Consider the following 24,670-nt stretch of genomic DNA (forward strand, 5'->3'; position numbering starts at 1 on the left):
CACTTACAAAATACAGTTCAGTTTCATCCAAACTATGAGACGTTTCCTTCAGTTTTCTCTGGTTTCTGGCAGAACAGGCAGTGTCTGTTGACGTCTCACTATAAACTTAGCATATCTTCGCTGTCAGGCAGAAACCTCGTAAGTCCATTTTGGTCTTTTTTTTTGTTGTCATGAAATAATTCTAATGGTCATTTTTCATGTTGGCCTGACAGTTTTACAAATATTTAACCAATAAAAACTGTTGAAAACAGCTTGTGACTACATCTGTTAACCCATAAAAACCCAAACACACACTCGACCAAAAGCATCTACAGATCTAAACTGTTTAATGCCTGTTGATCCACTAATCCTATCAATTCATGTAAATAATTGGTGTAAAATACAGTTTGTCATCTTTTCATGGTCATCAGATATGACCCATTTGGACGTTCAGAGGCTCCGTAGTGAACGTGGAAACACCGTCATCTTCTACAACATTGATTCACCAGTAAAACCCATGGAGTCGGATCAATGACAGTGGATGGACACACTGGGTTTATGTTTAGTCCAGTGTTTCTCAAACTGTGGTGCGGGCCCCTAGGAGAGGTGCAAAGGCTTACCAGGAGGGCATTGGTTATCTCCTGGGTGTTTTTTTTTTCTTCAGGTTAGAACATGTATCAGGTGGAACTAATGTTTTAGCGTTGGAGCGCCAGGACTCATTTTAGGGACGTACAACAAATGAATCTACTGTCATGGTGATCTATCGCTAGACTAGATAAAGAGTTTAGGTTTGGAGAATGGACAAGGATTGGACTGAAAAGAAAAATGTGCAATGTTTCTGTACAGTTTGTACAGTTTACACTTTAGTGTTCTGAGATGTGCATGTTGCAGTCACTGATATTGTTCAAATGTTCATCTTTGTTACCAAAATGTGTTCGTTGTTCTAAAAAAAAACAACTTTATTGTCATAGTTGTGAGATAATTGCACATTTCATATTTTTATTTGGAAAATTATTGTCTCAGGGAGCAGTCTGGTTGAGTTTATTTGTATTGTTCAAGCAAAAATCTAAGTCAGTTTTAACTTGTTCAACAAATTATTCAAGGAAAAGCAAATAGTATTATTACAATTTTGATGTTTCTTTCAATAAAAGTTATAACTGCACCACTGTTACAATGTTGTTGGGGTTGAGGAGGGTCTGGAGATTTTTCATCTGTCAAAGGGGGGTCGACAGAAAAAGATTGAGAACCACTGGTTTAGTCAATGATATTTTTGCTGAAAAAGTGACTTTTTCCTAATTTTATTTTCTGATTTGATATAATAACCTTTGAATCAACTCTGAGCTTTTTCAACATCTACATGATCAGTGAAGTAAACGTAGGAAAATTCATGATTTACACTGAAAAAACTTAAAATAAAAGAGGATAATATTAAAATAAATGGTGATAAATCACGTAAGAAAGATTAAATATAGAGAAAAATACATTCGGGTACTGCCATAAAAGTACCACTGGGTCTTTCTGGGTTAAGTCCATTCATTTATTTAGAATATACATTGTTTTTTCAGTTTCCTATATAACTGTTTTGGATATAAGAGGTTTCCACCAAACGGCGACAATAGATTGCATCATTCTGGACTGATAGTACAATATTTTCAGTATGAAGGTGAAAGGACAGTAAATCAGCAGCTGTGTTTTCCTGTACATGCATCTGTGACAACCACAGCATTTACATTAATTCATTATTTCTTCATCAGCAGCAAAACGACGTGTTACACAAACTGTGCGGAGTCAAAACAAACACTTTAGTACAGATGGACATTAAAACATCATTATAAATACACTGAGATATACTCACTACACTGGCAATCTGTGCTGAGGGTTTTAACGATCCAAAGCCACAGGTTAGTGAAACCATGAGCAAAAATACTAATTATATTGTCAAACACCATTTAAAACTATTGTTACCTGCGTATCAGTAGGTTTGACAGCACTGGTTCATACATTTTAATGAAGCTGGTTTTTAATTCAGTGACAAAATGATCAGACAGACAGACATAGATGAGATATTCAATCAAATATCTGTAATAATAGTCCTGAAATATCAAACAGACACACACTAAAAGGACTGTGATACCTGTTTTAGAGGTACTTTTGTAATCTGGCTTTAGTATATCTGTAAAAACAATGTCAGATTTAATTTCTAGTGTGAATACAGTACTGTATATTGACTGTTGCATTATGGGTCTTTGTGACAGACTGGGTAAAACGAAGCCACTAAAGGAGGAATAAAGAGATGGTGTCATTTAAGGGTGGGTGATACTGGGGATTTTGGAATCGACCTGATACTAGGTAATTAAAGAGCTGGTATTGCCGATATCAATACCGATACTTTTTACTTGAAATGTCATGATCATTGAATAATTTTGTGATTTTTCCTTTAGTTAAAAGATTATGATTATAATAAAACACAGAACAAAGATTTTAGGCAAATATGCATGTTTCTTTTTTTTTTTATTAACTAACTACAATATAAAACAATTTAACAGTATAAAAAATTCTAATAAATAAAAATAATAAAATAATTCCTGTTTTACCTTTTACTACACACAATTAAGGAACTAGTGCAAAATAACAAAAAAAGCAATAATGTAATAAAAATATTGGTCACATGAACTTTGTGAGGAAATTTGTGTAATTTGCTGGATGCATAGAAAAGAAACTGCAACTAAAGTATCGATCCCGTCACGCTAGTATTGATCCGATACTGATACTCACCTTAGTATTAATAGCATCAATATTTAGATTGACGTGCTCAGCCCTAGTGTTATTAACAGAGTTCTAGTCCAAGGTCAAACAGCCTGAAACAACATGGAAATAGTTGTGGAATAATTCTGTTTATGTTTCAGCCATTTTCATCCATAATCACCATATGGACTGAGCTGAAATTTTTATTTTATTTATTTATTTTTTTTATTTAACCTTTATTTAACCAGTAAAAAGATCCCATTGAGATTAAGAACCTCTTTTCCAAGGCAGTCCTGGCCAAGAGACAGCATGAAACACAACACACAGTTACAACATGCAGTTACCTCATACAGTTCCAACAAACAATAATTTACAGGACAATTCAACCTATGAAAAACACGTGCAAGTCACTGAGCTGTTCTCCAGCACTTTGAGTTTGGATTTAAAAGCATTCAGGGAGATCAGTTCAGACAGTTTCCAGTCTTTTAGCAACATATTCCATGTGGACAGAGCAGAGTATACAGGGTGGGGAAGCAAAATTTACAATATTTAGAGGCAGGGACTGAAAGACAGTGTATGACCAATTAGTTTATTGAAAGTCATGAGAATTTATTTGCCACAAGAAAATTTACATAATAGAAAATGTTTTTATTCTATGTGTCCTCCTTCTTTCTCAATAACTGCCTTCACACACTTCCTGAAACTTGCGCAAGTGTTCCTCAAATATTCGAGTGACAACTTCTCCCATTCTTCTTTAATAGTATCTTTAAGAAAGTCGACATTGCTGTGTGATGTTCTATTGGTAGCATGTTCTAAAACGCCCCAAATAGCATAATCCAGAGGGTTTAGATCTGGGCTAGAAGGCGGGCATAAACATGATTCCCAAAAATTGCTAAAGTTGGATTTGTTGCTGTTGTCAACAAGTGTTTTGGTGTTCTTGTGTAAGATTTTAACTTCAAATCATATTTTACTGCATTTCTAACGTTCTTGTTGTCTACCTCAAGTTCAGTTGCCATTTTTCTCATGGATTCGGTTGGATTCTTTGGGATTTTGGATTTGAGAGCTTTAATAAAAGCTTTGGTACGTTTTTTGTTGTTTCCTCCACTTCCAGACTTTCTCGTAATAGTTTTGCTCATAGTCATTCTCTTCTTTCCATTATAAACAGTCTTTATGGACACTCCAACTATTTTTGAAATCTCCTTTGGTGTGACGAGTGCATTCAGCAAATCACACACTCTTTGACGTTTGCTTTCCTGATTACTCATATGGGCAAAAGTTTCTGAAAAGGTATGGATAATAGTGTTAGGTATGATTATGACATCAATATATGTTTGGTTTCAAAACAACTGACGTAGTGCCTGCTGAGAAAAAACAACTAAATGTTCATTGTAAATTTTGCTTCCCCACCCTGTACAAATGCCCTTTTTCCCAGCTCTGTACGGGCGAATGGCACAAAGAGGAACAAATGCTCATTCAATTGCAGACAATGAGAATCAACACTTCCTCTTGTTATTAAACCACAGATATAGGAATGCAGTAACCCAAGTATGGCCTTGTAAATGAAGGTGTGCCAGTGTCCCAGCCTCCTAGTGGACAGAACAGGCCAACCCACTCTGGAATACAACTCACAATGATGTGTCATGGTTTTAGAATTAGTAATAAACCTCAGAGAAGCATGATAGACTGTGTCAATCATTTGAAGATACTTGGACGATGTGTTCATATAAAGTACATCTCCATAATCTAACACTGATAAAAAAGTGGCAGTGACAAGGCGCTTTTTTACATCAAAAGGAAAACACAACCTATTTCAAAAGTAAAAGCCCACTTTAAGCTTTAACTTCTTTACCAGGTTTTCAATGTGGGTCCTGAAAGTGAGGGAGTCATCAGTCAAGACACCAAGATACTTATACACATGAACCACCTCTATGACATTTCCCTCAAAAGTAGACACTACCGGGACAGATTCAGGTCACTTCTTAGAGTCTGAGAAATAACACAACACACATGCAGGAACAGTGTAAAAACTGTCCAAAATGTAAAGCGTTATGGCTTCAACCAGGAACTGGCTTCATCCAAGTGTAAGTAAAGAAGAGAAAACAGGGAAGTGTGTTTGACTGGGCTGTTCTTTCTGTCAGTTCCTCATAGATCAGCTATGACGGGGCCTTCAGACACTGCTTCCTGCTGCTTTAAAGGCTCCTTTAATAAGACGTCGCACCGACCACATTTCACGACAATCACTGCATTCTTCTGTAACACCTGCACTAGTTTCTGCGTCTCTGCTCTGATGTCTCTGTCTGGAGGCATCCGGGCCCGACGTCCATCAGCTCCACTTCCCTTTTCCACCCTTCAGATCTCTTCTTAGTGAATATTTCATGCTCTACTAGTCACTAAACTGCCTGTCCCAGAGCACCGGCCTTCCCCTTTGTGCAAAGAAAGCGCTTGCTCTTCTTCAGCACTTAGTGCTTTTGCAGCAGATTGAGCGTCGCTGCGATCATGACCGAGTCATGAGCCCCACGGCGCCGTTAAAGGATGCTCACAGGAGGCAGATACAGTCCAGGCAGTGTTCAGAGGAGCTTCAGTCAACGCAGATGGACGCAGATACTTCAGGCTCAAACAGCGAAACAGGATTCACCGGATCAGCTGCACGGACGAGGCCATGTTCGCCAAGACCACGTCAAGACACAGTTAATGGATGGAAACTCTGTTCACCAATACTCATCCATCCATTTTACAAGTTCCCTTGTTAAAGCATGAGATGTTTTATTGGAAGTAAAGACTTGAGTGTTTTTCTTTAAAGGCTCCGAAGGGCGACTGAACAGAGCATCGAATTACCATGTACTCTTATTTTAATGTTTTCTGTGTGTTTGTGTGTTTTGTTTAGTTTTTTGTTTTGTTTTATTTTTTGGTTAACTCATAAAAACCCAGTGTTACTTTTGTGGTAGTTTTCAAATGAATTGTTTTCTCCACTTAAACTTTCATAAGTGACTTCCATTTATTATAATATTATCCTCTGTATTTTGCATTTTTTACCTTAACTCATGTACAGTCGCGGAAAAAAAATATTAGACCACCCCTTGTTTTCTTTAATTTCTTGTTTATTTTAATGCCTGGTGCAACTAAAGGTACATTTGTTTGGACAAATATAATGATAATAACAAAAACAGCTCATAAGAGTTTAATTTCAGAGCTGATATCTTGCCGTTTTCCATGTTTTCTTGATAATAACCAAAATCACTTCAGTTCTTACATCAGTAGCTATGGCATTGTACTGACAAAAACAGTGCTTTTAGGCATTCTGTGTTTTCTTTTCTGTCTGTTTTAGTCACATGATACACACAGGAGTTAGTACTTGATTGCTTAACCATTGTTTTTGATGACTTTTGATGGTCTAATAATTACGTCCGCCAAGGAGGTTATGTTTTTGCCAGGGTTTGTTTGTCTGTTTGTTTGTCTGTCCGTTAGTGTGCAACATAACTCAAAAAGTTATGGACAGATTTTGATGAAATTTTCAGGGTTTGTTGGAAATGGGATAAGGAAGAAATGATTAAATTTTGGTGGTGATCGGGGGTGGGGGGGCCCACGGGGGGGGCCACTGATCAGCCTTGGCGGAGGTCTGCGCTCTCTGAGTGCTTCTAGTTTTTTCTGTAACTGTATTTTCCTACATTCAACATAGATGTTCATGAAAACTTAGAGTAAATTAAAGGTTATTTGATCAAAAACAGAAAACTGAAGAAAAAGTCACATTTTCAGCAAAGACATCAATAACTGAACATAAACCCAGTGTGTCCAGCCACTGTCATTGATCCAACTCTATGGGTTTTACTGATGAATCAATGTTGTAGATGACAGTGTTTCCACGGTAACTACGGAGCCTCTGAACGTCCAAATGGGTCAAATCTGATGACCATGAAAAGATGACAAACTGTATTTTACACCAATTATTACATGTATTATTAGTATAAGTGGATCCACAGCTCTTAAACATCAGTAGATGGTTTTGATTCCCAGTAGATTTTTTTCAGGCGTTTATGGGTTAATATTCTGTGGTTCCAGTCCTGGACTATGACAGACACAGCTGACAGTTTACGTAACATTTGCATGTTTCACACTTGCCCCCATCGACCAATCACTGTCTGTTCTGTTCTAGTCGGCTGATGTGAACAGCGATTCCTTTGTTACCCATGACACCCTCCTCAGCTGTGGTTCACAGATACATCAACGTGTGATTGCGATATGAGTCATGGTTTTGGTGGGAACGGTAATTTTTACTTTTCATTTCCACAGAACAAATACAAAGTTCTGTGACATTCCTGTGAGTGTGTATCACCCCAGTCTGTGCTCATGTGTCTTCAGTGACAACAGCAGGTTGGGACGCGTTTTACATAATCCAAAACTGTTGGATCATCTGCATAGTAGGGAGACATCTGATACCACTCAATTGTACCACTGAACAACACGACAAATCATATCTGCCTGCGGCCATGAGACTGTTTAATTCTACAGGGGTTGGACAAAATAATGGAAACACCTTAAAAAATCAACAAAATATAATTTAATATGGTGTAGGTCCGCCTTTTGCGGCAATTACAGCTTCAATTCTCCGAGGTATTGATTCATACAACTTGTGAATTGTTTCCAAAGGAATTTTAAGCCATTCTTCAGTTCGAATACCCTCCAACTCTTTTAGAGACGATGGCGGTGGAAATCGACGTCTTACTTGAATCTCTAAAACTGACCATAAATGCTCAATCATGTTGAGGTCTGGGGACTGTGCCGGCCATACGAGATGCTCAACTTCATTAGAATGTTCCTCATGCCATTCTTTAACAATTCTAGCTGTATGGATTGGGGCATTATCATCTTGAGGTGAAGGTGTTTCCATTATTTTGTCCAACCCCTGTACCTTATATCCACATAATTATAATTACACACTTATTTATAAATGTTTCTTTTATTTATCATATTGATAATATTTGTCTGGTACATTTTGTACAAATTGCTTGTTCTAATAGTGTTTTAATAGAGCAGGGGTGTCAAACTCATTTCAGTTCAGGGGCCACTTTCATCCCAATATGATCTCAAGTGGGCCGGACCAGTAAAATAATAACAGTGAAAAAAGTACAGTTATGATAATATTTACATCTACAGCATTTCCTTAAAAATCTGAGTAACATGAACAACTTGAAATGTCTTAAGAAAAACAAGCACAATTTTAACAATATTCTGCCTCAGTTTATCACTTCATCATTTACACATGTGCATTACAACTTACATTACAATTACAAATACACAAAACATGTCGAACCAGGTATAATGTTGGTTCAAATTGCATTTACTTCTCTTGAGACATTTCAGGTTGTTCATATTTGTTCAGGTTATTCACATTTTTTGTAAAAGGATAGTTTATTAATGTAAACGTTTTCATGTAATTTTACTTTTTTTCATTAAAACAAAGCTACACAATCTGCAGTTGTCATTATTTATAAATTATTATGATACTATTTTACTGATCTGACCCAACTGAGATCTGTATGTGGAACCTGAATTAAAATGATTTTTACACCACTGATTGTTAATATCTTCAGTGTAATTTCTGCATTTCACTAATTCATCCTACGGGCCAGATTGGACCCTTTGGCGGGCCGGATTTGGCCCCCGAGCTGCATGTTTGTCACCTGTGTAATAGAGTGTTTTAATTCATATATTTGGTATATATTTATAACTACATGTGTATATTTAGAGCTTTATATATATTTATATGTATATATTTTTCTGTAGTATTGATCATTTCTTTCCTGCTGATTCTGCTTCCGACACTGCCATATCCTCCTGAGACCCAGGAAAGTAAAAGTTTTGGATTTTATTTATTTATTTATTTTTACAGTAAATAATTGTCCCGTTTGGAAACAGCAAAGTCCAAGTTTTTCAGATCCTTTTTTTATGGAATGTCCTCATCAGTTGACGTTTTTTTTTTTTTTTGATTTTGTTTTGTTTTGTTTTTTTTCATTTTAAGTGAAGCTGTGAACCTCTTGTACAGAGGACCCAAATCCATTCCTGGATAACGACAAGAGCTGAATATTCTCAGTATTCATTCATAAAAATCAGTTAGTCACAGTTTCATCCCTAGTTTTTACTGGTTCTTGACAGTGGTGTCCATTGGCCAAACTGGGACAAACACCCGTGATGGCGTGGGTCATGAGACATGAGGACATGCTGCGTTCGAGTTCCAGGACACGACACAGTCTCATCACAGTTAAAGCTGCAGGAGTCGACAGCAGTGGAAAAAAAAAAAAAGAAAACTGAATTTGAAAATACACATGTTCTTTAGCGCTCTGCTGCTGACTCAAACCACGAGACAGAATATAAAGACAGAAGAACTTATTCTGGTCTAGTTTAGTTTAGTTTAGTTTAGTTTAGTTTAGTTCAGTTTATTTTGGTCTAGTTTGGTTTAGTTTGGTTTGGTTTAGTTTAGTTTAGTTTGGTCTAGTTTCATTTGTTTGGTTTAGGTTTAGTTTGGTTTGATTTAGTTCGGTTTAGTTTGGTCTAGTTTAGCTTGGTTTTGCTTAGTTTGGTCTAGTTTGGTTTAGTTGGGTTTGGTTTAGTTTGGTCTACTTTGGTTTTGGTTTGGTTTTGTTTAGTTTGGATTAGTTTGAAGTAGTTCGGTTTAGTTTTGTGTAGTTTAGCTTAGTTTAGTTTAGTCTGGTCTGGTTTAGTTTTTGTTTGGTTTTGGTTTACTTTGGATTAGTTTGGTTTAGTTTGGTCTAGTTTAGCTTGGTTTAGTTTTTGTTTGGTTTTGGTTTACTTTGGATTAGTTTGGTTTAGTTTGGTCTAGTTTAGCTTGGTTTAGTTTTTGTTTGGTTTTGGTTTAGTTTGGTCTAGTTTAGCTTGGTTTAGTTTAGTTTGGTGTAGTTTGGTTTTTGTTTGGTTTAGTTTAGTTTAATTTGGTCTAGTTTGGTTTAGTTTGGTTGACCTACTAAACACGTCCTACACATGTAATAAAGCTTTTCTCTTTGAATTAAACCTTTACACATCTCTTCAAAACACTGTGCAAAATACACTTCACTCACTGAAAGTTTTACCAGGTAAACACTGAAACATTACAGTAAAATATTAATCATTTATGTGTTCAGGAGCCAGAAAGAAGTGAATATGGTCTGAATCTGCAAAACATCTAGCTTCTCACTGTTACTTTTGTCTGTTTTTCAGAGTGTACTAACCTGAACACCACAGGTGAAAGGCTCTTAGGAGTGAAGACACAAATCGCACGTTTCTCTTCCCAAACTGCCTCTGAGCGGAGGACCTTTAATTAACGTAAATATAAAATATATTATTCTTCTTTTAAATTCACAATGACAATGAAATACCGTACTTTCCGGACTATAAGCCACTACTTTTTTCTCATGCTTTGAACCCTGCGGCTTATTCAACAATGAGGCTCATGTATAGATTTTTACAGGCTAACGGCCTCCAGGGGGCGCTCTAGCAGGAAGCGCAAAAGCAAGACAGACAGGTGGAGGTGATGCAAAGAGGAGAAGATTTAAGCAAAACTTAACAATCATTTTGCGTGTCATGCACAAACACTCATCATGGAAAACACATGAAGAAATGCATATGATGCAGCTTCGAAGTTAAAAGCAATCAATCTGAAGGAAATAGAGCTGCTGCACCGAAGTGCCATTGAGAGCAACAACGGAAGAGAGACTGAGAAGGTGTGTGACGGAGCCTTTCTGAGGCTGTTCAAATCTGACACGGAAGAAGATGACTTCAGTGGTTTCAATGCACAGAAGGAAGATGAAGATAGCGATCAATGACTTTTCTGGGTTTTTGAACCAGCTGTGTTCTTGCCGTTTTACTGCCGTGTTACAGGCACTGTTTGGAAAAAAGTAGTGAAGATATTAAAATAAATATTTGAATAATCTTTCGGTTTGCCATCTTTCAGTGCAAATATCTCATGTTACAATGTGGACACCAGCGGCTTATAGTCGGGCGTGGCCTATCTATGTACAAATGTTTTTTTCTTTTAAAATTTGGTGAGTGCGGCTAATAGCTCAGAAATTACGGTATCTGTTTTGCTGCATCAAATGAAAACAAAATCTAAATTTCACAAATGTGATCAAACACATTGAGTGCATCACACATACAATAGGAAATAACTAAGCAACAGAATGAACAGCTCCTGAACAGGTCTTCTGATAGTCATGAATGTCAATTTTTAGTTGAATATTTGTTGATACTTAACACATTCCAAAATCCTTAACACAGCAATAAGTTTAATAGAACTGAAATGATGAAATAAATTATTTGATTACAGTTTTCCTGAATTAAAGCTTTGTTTCTTAATTTCACTGCAGATAAACATTGGTTCCACTGTTGTGTTTCACATGGACACTTATTGTGATGCACATGACCCCAGGATCAACACAAACAATATAGAGCATAACTCAGAAGAGATGAGGACGAAAAGGTAGAACACGTCTGTATGTTCACTTTTCTACATCAGAACCATCACTTACTCCTTTAAACTTTTAATCTTTACACAAACATTAAAAACTTTAGTCTTTATTTATTTCAGTTGTTTGTTAGTTCCATCTTTAGTTGTTCATAAGTTGGATCCAAATGTGTTGTAGACTGCAGTGCACATATTGTTTGTAGATGCTATTGGACTTGTTTATTATTGTTTATATCTGTAAATATTTTACATATACTTTTATACTGTTGTTATTGTTTCTATATAGATATATTATACTAATATATTTTTTGTGGTTGTTGTTTCAGCTGGTTCTGGAATAAAGGACAAGTTGTTTGTCATTTTCACACGTCTGTTTCACATTTTTACAATTTTTTTCACCTACTCAAATAATCATTTAATCAAGGTAAAGAAAATTATTGATGGATTAATTGATTACAAAACTAATCAACAGCTGCAGCTCTAACAGCCACTTGAACATACAGATGTAGCTAATGATTGTATTTTATGTCGTTAAACTTCATATATCAAATTATTTCTCCATAAATCTGTCTGGTTAATATTTATATCTTGTTTCTTGTTGTTGTTTCAGTTGGTTTTGGAATAAAGGAGAAGTCATTTTGACATTTTTACTCTTTTTTTTGCCTTTTCAAATTACTGTTTAATTGGATTGAAGAGAATCATTAATAGAATAGAATAGATCTATATTGTCACTGTCACAGGAACAATGAAAATCAGTTTAGCAGCTCAGTTCAATTTAGCAGCAAAACAGTTAGTGCAAAAGGGACTGAATAAGAACAATAAAATAAAATACAAATATCACAGTGTTAAGAAAAATGGACTGTGCGGGGGCTTCAGAATAAAATATTAATACACATGTGCTACTAAAGTAATGCTAGAACTCCTGAAATGAACAAAATATACAGAAAGAATATACACAAGCTAACTCTATACTACAGATGAGAGATACGTACAACGAATAGGATATATATACTATACATAGATTGATTGATAGCACTGTTTGTTTATGTGCTTGTCTATGCTGGTTTGTGTCAATGTATTGACAATGGTTGTTCATAATGACATGTTACATATGTGAAGGAACAGAAACTGTATTTTGTTTTTCTTGAACATGGTGCTGCCTTCCATTCATATCTCTCCAGCTTCTTGCTTTATATTTGTATTTATTCTTTTTATTTTTTATTCTTTTGTGTTATATGAAAAACTCAAAAAAAGATATGGACCAGAAAATACATTAATTGACACAAAAATCATGAATAGCTGCAGCACTAAAGTTCAACAAAAACATTCTACTTCAATAAAAACCTGTAAACATTTAAAAACATGAGCCTATTTTAGGGCTGAATAACCGCAGACGGGCCTGTTTGGGTTTGTCAACTGATCAATCTAAAGTCTTTAATTTTCCGTCTTGATTTCAACATAATATTTTCTTTCCAAATAAAATCAATCCAACAAATTCCAGCTCTGGATCATTTCTATTTTGGAAAAAGCTGTTATCTGATGTGCTCCGACAGTAAGAATGTGGACTTGGCAGAGGTTTTCAGGAAGGAAATGGTGCTGAATGACCTGTTAGTTACTGACAATGTCACAGTGCAGCCCACAGTATGTGACACAATAACGGCTTGTTCTTGCCATTGAACATTGTGGCTCTGTTTGGATCGCTGCCACAAATGCGCTGTCAGGATTTTGCTTCCCCTCCGCCAGCTCTCCAAACAAACTCCGACTTATCCTCTGCCTCATAATGGCGCCTTCTTCCCCCTGAATGTTCGCCCGGTGACAGCAGCTGATGTAACGCTGCAGTCACTGGGGCCATTTGTCCAGCCTGGCTTGCTCAGAGGCACATTGGAAGGGCTCTAGAGGTGCTGAATTCTCCTCGGCCTCTCGGAGCTCGCTTCGTATCTGACACCATAACTCACGGCTGCTTCGCCTGGATGTAACATTTAAGAGGAACATTGTACGCCTCGACGCTAATAGCAAAGGAATGACATGGTCGCTCAGTCAAAGCAGATTGAGGCTGAGTTATCTGTTACCGAGAGGGATCGCCTCACGTCCTCTGACTTGATTAAAATGGTGGCTGAACCAATAAACTCTAGGACAGATATTAATGTAATTGCTGAAGCAGCTGGTTCCTGTCTGGGTTATGATCCATTGTTTGAGAGAAAAACCAGAGAAGGGGGGGGTGGGTGGGTGATCATAAAGAGAAGGGAAACAGTACAGTACAATAACCATTTGTTACAGCACAGAGGGGAAAAACAAAAGAGGAAGTGCACAAAATGGCATTTGCACAACACACATAAACACTCCGCAATGTATGAAGACCTGTCAGCCGTTACCACGACAACCGAACACCTGGTTTGTCCTTGTGTGCCTCCGTCTGGTCGACTCATCACCTTAACGCATCAAACCTAATCGCCGTCCCACTTCGACATTAGCCGCCGTCCTCGTCAAGGTCTGGGAGAAGTCACTGGACTCCTGATTGAATTTGCTTCATCTGTTGAATCGTCTGATGAGTCTATTCATGCAGGTTGAAGCTTTCATCGGTTCAGGAACAGATTCTGTGGATGCTGTCAAACCTTAAAAAGAAAGTCTGATCATTCATACTGGTGTTATTGTTGTTAACGAAAACTAACGAAATGACGAAAACTAGAATTGAAAAAACATTTTTGTTAACTGAAAAAAAAACAAGACTAGAAAAGCACTCGGAGAGCGCAGACCTCCACCAAGGCAGATCAGCCCCCCCCCCATCACTACCCAAATTTAATAATTTGTTCCTTGTGCCAGTATCAACATTTCCTGAAATTTTCATCCAAATCCGTTCATAACTTTTTGAGGTATCTTGCACGCAGACAGACAGACAGACAAACAAACCAACGCTGGCAAAAACATAACCTCCTTGGCGGAGGTAAAGAAAACTGTAATTAAAAGAATAAATAGGACCAATGGCCCTGTAGCTTACCGGCCAAATTAAAAGCTTTGGGAAATGTATCCAGATGCCATTTATTATCACCCAGTTATGTGTATTTATTATATTTCAGAAATAGCCAATGTTTTGGTCTTATTCCGATCAGATCTGTAAAAAATTCAAATTCCAACTTGATATCATTGATACTGATTTATTGGATCAATCCACTTCCTATCTGTTATCATGGGAAAATTTTTCAAAGTGGCACCAAATCCAGAATGAAATCCGGATCCAAATAATTTCAATACCTTGTGTTGACATCATCATACAGAAGCTGTATACTAAGTTTGAAGTTGATCAGAACTGTAGTTTCGGAGAAAAAGACGATTGAAATTTTTTCCCCATAAGAGCCCATGTTAAATTTTCCGTAAGTTCCCGGATCCAGAAGAAGATCCTGATCAGCATGTGGCCATTATGTTTTGGTCATCTCCCCATCAGGGCTGGACTGTAGAAATGTACACTTAATATCATTTATATTTACTGAGTTATTGCATCGATCCACTTCCTATCTGTTATAATGGGGAAATTTTTCAAAGTGGCACCAAATCCAGAATCAGATCCGGATCCAAATAATTTCACTAATTACCTCCGCCAAGGAGGTTATGTTTTTGCCAGGGTTTGTTTGTCTGTTTGTTTGTTTGTTTGTTTGTTTGTCTGTCCGTTAGTGTGCAACATAACTCAAAAAGTTATGGACAGATTTGGATGAAATTTTCAGGGTTTGTTGGAAATGGAATAAGGAAGAAATGATTCAATTTTGGTGGTGATCGGGGGTGGGGGGGCCCACGGGGGGCGCCACTGATCAGCCTTGGCGGAGGTCTGCGCTCTCCGAGTGCTTCAAGTTTTTGTTGATATCATCATAAAGAAGCTGTATACCAAGTTTGAAGTCTATCGGAATTGTAGTTTTGGAGAAGAAGACGACTGAAATTTTTGTAACGGACGACAGACGACGACAGACGCATGACGACAATAGCCTACGACCTGTTGGCCGGTAAGATAAAAACGATACCTAACTGAAACTGTATTGTGAGCTTACAAAACTAACTAAAACCTATAAAAACTAGAAGCACTCGGAGAGCGCAGACCTCCGCCAAGGCTGATCAGTGCCCCCCCCGTGGGCCCCCCCACCCCCGATCACCACCAAAATTGAATCATTTCTTCCTTATCCCATTTCCAACAAACCCTGAAAATTTCATCCAAATCTGTCCATAACTTTTTGAGTTATGTTGCACACTAACGGACAGACAAACAAACAAACAAACAAACAAACAAACAAACAAACAAACAAACCCTGGCAAAAACATAACCTCCTTGGCGGAGGTAATTATAGATAAAATTCCCTTCGTTTTCAGCTTTGTCGAGGTCGGATTGATATGAAGTTGATTAATTTTGCTCGAGCAATTTTAGCTAGCGACACTTCACGGTCCGTCACTGCTCATCACTTGTTTGGAGTCGTCTTCTGGTCCCCACTCTACCTGGAAACGTGGAGACTAAAGTTGGAAGAAAGCAGCAGAGTCCTGTCTGGGATTTATATGAATTTGACGGAGAAGAAGATAAAAGATACGAAAAAGCTAAAACTAAATTAAAACTAAGCTTTTAGAAAAAAAACGAAAACTAATAAAAACTAGCAAACCTGGTCTAAAAACTCATTAAAACTAACTGAATTAGAGAAAAAAAAGTCAAAACTAAACGAAACAAAACTATAATGAAAAATCCAAAACTGTTATAACCTTGATTCATACTGGAGAAATGTATATATTAAAGGAGCTGTATGTAAGAATTATGTTCCAGGTGATCATAAAAGGGCCCTGAGTATCACCAGACATTAAGGAATCCTGTTCTTTTCAAATACTGATATCACTGACAGTTGTAGTCCAGTCAGAATATTCACATTTGAAAAGCTAAGTGTCAGCCCCTAAATAATGTTTATGTTGTCATTTTGTGTTTTGGTCTGATGCTCCACCCATCACCTATCTACCAACCACAAAGTCAGTAGCGTTTCAGCATTCAGGTTTCAGCTCCAGTGCAGATATTTACAGGTGAACAACCTTTTACAGTCACATCCGCACCTATGGGTGATTTCAGATTGGCCTAGTGACATATTTGGATGGAAGCTGGAGTCTCTGAAGAGAAACCAGGTGGACTCAGGGACAGAAAAGCCCACAGCGGTGGTTGATTCAGGTGCTGGAATCAAACCCAGGACCTTCCACTGCACCGCGCTTCCATATGAGTGTTATTAATCCATAAAGACCCAAGCATTCCTCACTGACCAAAACCATCTACTAGTGTAAATAATACAGGGTGGGGAAGCAAAATTTACAATATTTTGAGGCAGGGATTGAAAGACAGTGTATGACCAATTAGTTAAAGTCATGAGAATTTAAATCTTCAAATCATATTTTACTGCATTTCTAACGGTCTTGTTGTCTACCTCAAATTCAATTGCCATTTTTCTCATGGATTTGGTTGGATCCTTTAGGATTTGGGATTTGAGAGCTTTAATAAAAGCTTTGGTACGTTTTTGTTGCTTCCTCCACTTCCAGACTTTCTCGTAATAGTTTTGCTCATAGTCATTCTCTTCTTTCCATTATAAACAGTCTTTATGGACACTCCAACTATTTTTGAAATCTCCTTTGGTGTGACGAGTGCATTCAGCAAATCACACACTCTTTGACGTTTGCTTTCCTGATTACTCATATGGGCAAAAGTTTCTGAAAAGGTATGGATAATAGTGTTAGGTATGATTATGACATCAATATATGTTTGGTTTCTAAACAATTGACGTAGTGCCTGCTGAGAAAAAACAACTAAATGTTCATTGTAAATTTTGCTTCCCCACCCTGTAAATAAAATTAACAAAAATTAATCAAATGTTTGCAAAAAAATAAATGATGTGATAAAAAAGCAAAAAAAAAAAAAAAAATGGACAAACATAAACAATAAAATTAACAAAAACAGCCAAACTGATCAATAAAATGAACAACAATGAGAAATAATTCAACAAAACAATAAATGACAGCAAAAAAAAACCATAAGCCACAAACTGAGCAAAATTGTAGAAAAACCAAAAAACCCATGGAGTGATAAATGACATGGATGGAGACACTTTGTTTATGTTCAGTTACTGACGTCTTTGCTGAAAAAGTCAACTTTTCTTTAGTTTTCTCTGTTTTGACATAATAACCTTTGGATTTACTCTGAGCTTTAATGAACATCTACATGATCAATGAATCAAATAAAGGAAAATACATGATTCACCCTTAAAAATGGAAAATACAGAGGATAATAGTATAATAAATGATGATAAAAGGCTTAAGAAAGGTTGAATAGAGAGAAAAATTCATTTGGAACTGACATTTGGGTTAAAACTATTAATGTGTATGTAATATATATGTGTGTGTGTGTGCAAGGGAGAGTCACAGAGTTCTCAGACAAATATAATAAAAAAGTTTATTTTATTGTTAAAGTCAGTCATGTCCCTGGTGAATGTCTTTTCCAGTGATAATATGGACACTGCATTTGGACCAGGGGTGGAGGTAGTACAGGTAGATCACATGACATTAAAAACACAGAAAATCAACGTAAGGGTTAAAAGATGTCAATGATAGAACTCGTATCTGTAACGGGTGGTGTACAGGATGGAGGACCCAAATACAACACAGATAACCAGCTCCAAAAGTTTTTATTAATTATCACACAGGTAATGATCAGGCAGTGAGAGACCTCAGGTGGGCAGGTGTAAGGCTCAGGATCAGTGGGGGTTTGAAGAGTCAGAACCACAGAGAAGGAAGGCAGGTCCTTCACTGAGGCGATGCAGAAAACACAGACGTGGACAGAAAAAAACAGCGCTGAGGGAAGAAGGGACCGGCAAGAACCACGCCATCACAGGCAGATGAAAGACAGAACAAACCAAAGCAGATATCGTAGTCAGGGACAGAAGGGGGGGTTGGCTTAGCGGGGCAGAGATGAAGAAACGTGAATGGAATCAGATGGGGTCAGAACCGAGAAGTCAAGCAGGAACAGAACACATGAAGGTATGTGGACAATGTGGGAAAGAGGAGCTGAACCAGAGCTGCTTAAACACTGGTCAGTTGACTGGGAACACCTGTGAGCAACAGGTGGAGAGGGGGGTGGTTGATGAGGGGGAGGACGGCAGTTGGGCAGTAGCTGATGAGGAGCGGCGAAGTGAGGGAGGAGATAATACCAGGATTCAAACCCCCACCTCCCACATCAAAGCCAGTTGTGGGATCCACTGAGCCGTTCTGCCCCATGTACACAGTTCAGTAGTATTACATACAGACCGTTACTCTGTGGCAGGGGTGTCAAACTCATTTTAGTTCAGGGGCCACATTCAGCTAAATTTGATCTGCAGTGGGCTAAACCAGTAAAATAATAACATAAAAATATATAAATAATGTCAACTCCAAACTTTTCTCTGTGATTCAGAGGGGAAAAAAAGTAAATTTACATTATGAAAAGGTTTATATCTACAAACTGTCCTTTCAAAAGATGTGAATAACATGAACAAACTGAAAAAATAAGTGTAATTTTAACAATATTCTGCCTCAGTTTATCATTTACACATGTACATTATAACTTACAAATGTACAAAACATTTAATAACAGACAGAATCTTGTTAAAATTCTACTTACTTCCCTTAAGACATTTCAGGTTGTTCATATTTGTTCAGGTTATTCATATTTTTTGCGAAGTTATACTTTGTTTTAGTGTAAATACATGAAAATATTTACATTTACAAAGAGAAAAATTTGGAGTTGTCATTATTTATATGTTATTATGATAGTATTTTACCGATTTGACCCACTTGAGATTGAAGTGGTCTGCATGTAGAACCTGAACTAAAAGGATTATTAATATCTTAGTGTAATTTTTGCATTTCACAAATTCATCCCAAAGGCCGGACTGGACCCTTTGGCGGGCCGGATTTGGCCCCCGGGCCGCATGTTTGACACCTGTGCTCTATGAGAATCTTTGGAATGTACGGCCAGACTGGAACTACATCATCAAATGGACGTCCATCAGTCCTGGTGCATCTACAGCCTGTCCATCCATTGGAGTGGATCTGTCCTTCACTGTGGTTCTCCCTGAGGTTCCTCTTTTCCCTCTGGGTTTTTGGAATTTTTCTTTGCCGAGAAGGAGGGTCCAAAGATGGGGGAGGCCCAGGACATTCATCCATTTCCTTCATCTACTGTTTATTTGACTGCTGTTTGTTTTCATATCCAACTAATTCTGTAAAGCCCTGTGAGGCAACCTTGTTGTGATACAGGGCTCTACAAATAAAACTGAATTAAATTTAATTGAATTTTGATTAATAAGGTTGAGGGAAATAAATAAATAAAACTTTTTTTTAAAGCATTACATACAGACCTATTTGCTGATTCCATTTCTGAGGAAGTTCTGGATTTTTTTTGGGACGTGACGTTTAATCCTGTGGGCGGTGCTTTGGCGCAATTTTTTGCTCTCCTACCCCTATTATTGGAGGGGGTCTACTCTACACTCACCATTTATAACCAGAGTGTATTATGGTAAAGGCAGAGCCTTTTGCCCCAAACTGGAAACACGTGACTGTTCACTAAACTACTGAAAACACTTTAAAACTCCACTTGAATGCAGATTATACACAATACTCACTGTCTGTATCATGTATAGCTCATTTATTTAAATATTCATGTTTTTGTAACATAATTTATGTGATTCCCATCGTCATCTTCTTCATGTGACACAGGTGAGGCGGTGTCCTAGTGCCCCCTATTGACGAGCCGCCACTGCCCTGGGTCAAACTGATAGATCTAAGTTTCATCCCCAGTGACACAGCACTCATCTGAGACCGTTTGAACAGATCCTTGTACATGGTTTTAACATACTGATACTGACCGCTGGTAACCACTAGCAACCACTGGTAACTGGATCATGTAATAGACCAGTTGTTCACAAGATGAACACAAAGCCCAGTAGTTTCCATTAGTGACAAGTGCCATCATACTGAGTTGTTCTGTGTTGGGTTGTTCAGTTATATGTGTGTAAATAATAATAGTTAAATATACAGACCTGAGTTTTGTTAGACTAGGGAGTCTCTGCGAAAAGCTAAAAGATACTATCAGTAGGGCCTTAACCTTTTATTGGGCAAGTGACTATTTTTGCTGAGGACAGCAGGGAACAATGTCAGGTCCAATGTGGTCTGCAGGGTCTGTAAGGTCCACCTCTGCATGAACAGTGAGTGTACCTGCTTTGTTAGGTACCATGAAGTAATGGTACTAATGTAAGGACTGATGTTCAAAGGGATCATGTGGATGTGGGCAGGGGTCTGGATCAGCACTTATGTTGTAATATTCTAAAAGTGATGTTCTAATGTTCTAAAATACATGTTCCTTTCACATTGCAAGTGTTTCTCTTGCACTTTTTATTTATACTTCTTGAATTTAATTATTATTATTTATTTATTTTTTGTTTTTGCGACTTGCAGGCAAGGAACCAAATATGGTAATTTCACTGACCTTGATTTTCTACATGACAATTAAAAATGTGAAAAAAATTTCAAAAGTAATACAGTCTTGTTATGTCCTTCAATAACACACTGAGGTTGAAAATGTGAATTTCAGAGTATTTCTATAAAGAGTAAATTTGAATCGACATTTTTTCCATAATTTCACACTTCAATTTCATTGCAAATTTCATTCTTAAGAAGAAGCCATTACAGTAAATTGTGTAATTATTATTTTTTTTATTTTAAATGACTGCTCAGTGTAGCCGCCTCATGCCTGTATGGGCTCGCTACACAACTGTGCATTTCTAAAACGTTCATGCAGTTCCGTCACGCTGGGCTGCATGGAGTCACTCAGATTAAACGCATTCAAGCGTTTTATTGTGAAGAGATGAGTAATTCTGAAGTGTATATGAAAACTGAACTCTCCAGTGAATCTCCAAGCTTAAATAATTCAGCAGGAAATCTTATGTGAGAAAGCGGTGCTACCCAGTGGTCTTCTACTGCCCCCTGGTGGTCAAAGTACAGTGGTGCGGGTGGAGGGTCTTCCCAGGGGAGGTGGACACACTTGTGCAGGCATCAGCTGCACCCTCAGCTGTCCACACAGCATTTCCTATTCTAAATACAGCCATGACCTGTTTTAATGTTTAATGTGTGCTGTTTCCAGTCGAGTAAAGCCCACATCAGCACATTTCCACAGTGTCTGCAGCACAGTCAGCCTATTATATTTTTATCATAATAATGTTTTTTTTTTTTTCCAGATCGCTTACTCACCAGCTTTGAAAATGTAAAGTATTTTGCAAACCTCTAGACACTGACCGTAAAGATTTAACACAAACCACCTTAACCCATAAAGACCTAAAAAGCATCTACTGGTCTAACATGTTTAATAACTTCTGAAGCATTTAATCTATCAATATGTTGAAATAATTGGTGTAAAATACAGTTTGTCATCTTTTCATGGTCATCAGATATGACCTGTTGGGATGTTCAGAGGCTCCATAGTGAACATGAAAACACAGTCATCTTCTACAACATTGATTCACCAGTAAAACCCATGGAGTTGGCTCAATGACAGTGGATGGAGATTCTTGTTTTTATGTTCAGTTAATGATATATTTTGTAGAAAAAACAATCTTTTTTCCTCAGTTTTCTCTGTTTCTGATATAATAACCTGAATTTACTCTTAGCTTTAATGAACATTTACATCATCAGTACATTAAATATAGGAAAATACCTGATTTTCACTTAAAAATGCAAAATATAAAGCATAAATGACGATAAATCACTTGAGAAAGGTTAAAAATAGAGACAAATTCATTATGGAACTGCCACAGAAGCAGCACTGGGTCTTTATGGGCGAATATCATGACATCCTTCCATCACAATTTGTCTCCTGACACTGTTTGACAACATCGAACACAGGACGCTGCAAAAGAATAAGACCTGAAAGAACTACAGGAAGTACAGGAAAACACCTGATGTACTCTGAAAAAATGCAAAATGCATAGGATATTATTTAAAAAATGGTGATAAATCACATAAAAAAGGTTAAAAATAGGGAGTAATTCATTTGGGAAGTGCTGGAAAAGTAGCAGTGGGTCTTTATGGGTTAACATGCATCTCTTATTGACGCAAACGTGAATACATCGATCCATGTATTCAAATGTGTGATCTACAGAGGTCTGATAATACTGAAATATGAACCGATAATTTATTTTCATACAAACTCCAATTAAAAATGAACAATTCTGTTGGTTTCATTAATTTTATACCACTGCAGTTCTAGAAGTCCATCTATCTATCTATCTATCTATCTATCTATCTATCTATCTATCTATCTATCTATCTATCTATCTATCTATCTATCTATCTATCTATCTATCTGTCTGTCTATCTGTCTGTCTGTCTGTCTGTCTGTCTGTCTACATACATATATAAACCCTCATGTCTGAGAAATGCACTTTATTAAAAAAAAAACAAAAACAAAAACAAAAAAAAACCAAAAAAACCAAAAAAAACTGTTCTTTCAGAATAGTATTTTGTCATGAAACCCAATACATAATACACAGTTTTTGGACTATATAACTCTATAAAAATAACATTCTGCAGGAAAACCACAACATATTTAATATTTTCTCACAAAAGAGCATCTTTCAGATAGATTTTCTTCAGTTCAATTCAGTTTTATTTATAGAGCCCAATATCACAACAAAGTTGCCTCACATGGTTTTGAATTGACAAAAAAAAAAAAAAAAAGAAATACACACAATGAAAATAAACAGTCAAGTAATCAGTTAGTAAACAGTCAGTGAAGCAAATTAATGAATGTTCCAGGCATCTCCTATCCTTAGACCCTCCTTCTCAGCGACGAAAAACTCCAAAAAGCCCCGAGGGAAGAGAGAAATCTCTGGGAGAAGCACAGTGAAGGACAGACCCACTCCCATGGACGGACAGACTGTAGATGAACCAGGACTGATGGACGTCCAGTGGCTGATGTGAATCCAGTCTGTAAGGGTGCAGTAGGGTGGGGGCACATGTGGACAGCTGAGGGGTACGTCTGGTGGGGGTGAGGAGGTCCATCCAGACTGGTGAGGGTAATGGAGGAGGTCTGGGGGCTTCTGTGTGCATGTATGTGTGTCTGGGGAATCACACAAAATCCAGAAGGACCTGACTGCTGCAGTTTGTCATACTTATGTATTTTTGGTCAATGAACTGACTACGGAAAAAGAAAGTCGATAGGACCAGTGTTTGGGAGATATTAATAATTTTGGAATATAATAGTCTTACAGTCATGTTGCTTTGCCCAGAACACTTTGGTGGTGACTGCTGTATAAATGTGGTACAGCATGTACGAAAACACAACTGCATAAAAACGACCACATCTAGAACCTGTTTCCTACAGGGGGAAATGGGTAAATACTTACTTTGAAGACAGATCCTTAAATATAAATGGGTGCTTCTATGAAACTGGGTTTATTTTGGTACCTGGCACTTGGCCAACTTTTTAGACCTAATAATAAAAGAGAAATTTACATATATTTGCCCCCAGGATGTACCTAATGATGACCTCAGATAAACGCCAAAAAAAAAAAAAAAAATTATACTGTTACTCTGAGCCATCTCAAAATTAATTAATTTTTAATAAAATATTGGGACCAAAAATAGGACCAAAATTGGGACATGAAAAGCTACCTAGGTGTCAGTGGATTTTATCTGGACCACATGACTGTAAATGGTCTTATATACTGCTATAATAAAAGACACTGTGTTAAATTTGAGGATCCTAGTGGTTTTTCTGATCCAGACTTGTGGGTTGTTCATGAATCTCAGTCTCATTCCAGGTTTTGTGTGTAACTCATCGTGTCCACTTGTGTTATGTACAGAACCTGCCCAGTTATACGCATATAAATTGCAAATGATTTTGCAACAGCGGCTATTTCTGTGAACCACTCTGTCTTGCATAGTTAGTTCAATTCCCAAAATGGACCTGTGAGAAAATAAAGACATAATTACAAAAAAAACAGTGGCACATAATTTTCGTGTCCTTTCGATGGTGTTATACACAGATTTTTGTATTAAATATAATGTAAAATAATATAAAAATGTGTTTTATCTGAAAAATAGTTTCACTTTTATATCAGTAAATGTTTATTTTTAAAATAGACCCAAAGTGCTTCCAAACTTGCTTCATAACATTAGTCTACATCTGGTTTGATTTTTTGCCCCCATGTCCTGTTTTTAGGGATCAGTTTCATAGAGGCCCCCATATACACAGGGTGGGGAAGCAAAATTTACAATGAACATTTAGTTGTTTTTTCTCAGCAGGCACTACGTCAATTGTTTTGAAACCAAACATATATTGATGTCATAATCATACCTAACACTATTATCCATACCTTTTCAGAAACTTTTGCCCAGATGAGTAATCAGGAAACCAAACGTCAAAGATTGTGTGATTTGCTGAATGCACTCGTCACACCAAAGGAGATT

General features: G+C 37.2%; 1 long non-coding RNA gene across 1 annotated transcript; it reads left to right on the forward strand.

Annotated features, from left to right (window-relative positions):
• Positions 1-123: 123 nt before the first annotated feature.
• Positions 124-21,295, forward strand: LOC115435758 (uncharacterized). Its single transcript, XR_003937736.1, has 3 exons — positions 124-254; positions 17,783-17,787; positions 21,285-21,295. It is a non-coding gene; the product is annotated as an uncharacterized LOC115435758 (long non-coding RNA).
• Positions 21,296-24,670: the final 3,375 nt, after the last annotated feature.

The sequence above is a fragment of the Sphaeramia orbicularis genome, chromosome 16, assembly GCF_902148855.1.
Source record: "Sphaeramia orbicularis chromosome 16, fSphaOr1.1, whole genome shotgun sequence".
Lineage (NCBI taxonomy): Eukaryota > Metazoa > Chordata > Actinopteri > Kurtiformes > Apogonidae > Sphaeramia > Sphaeramia orbicularis.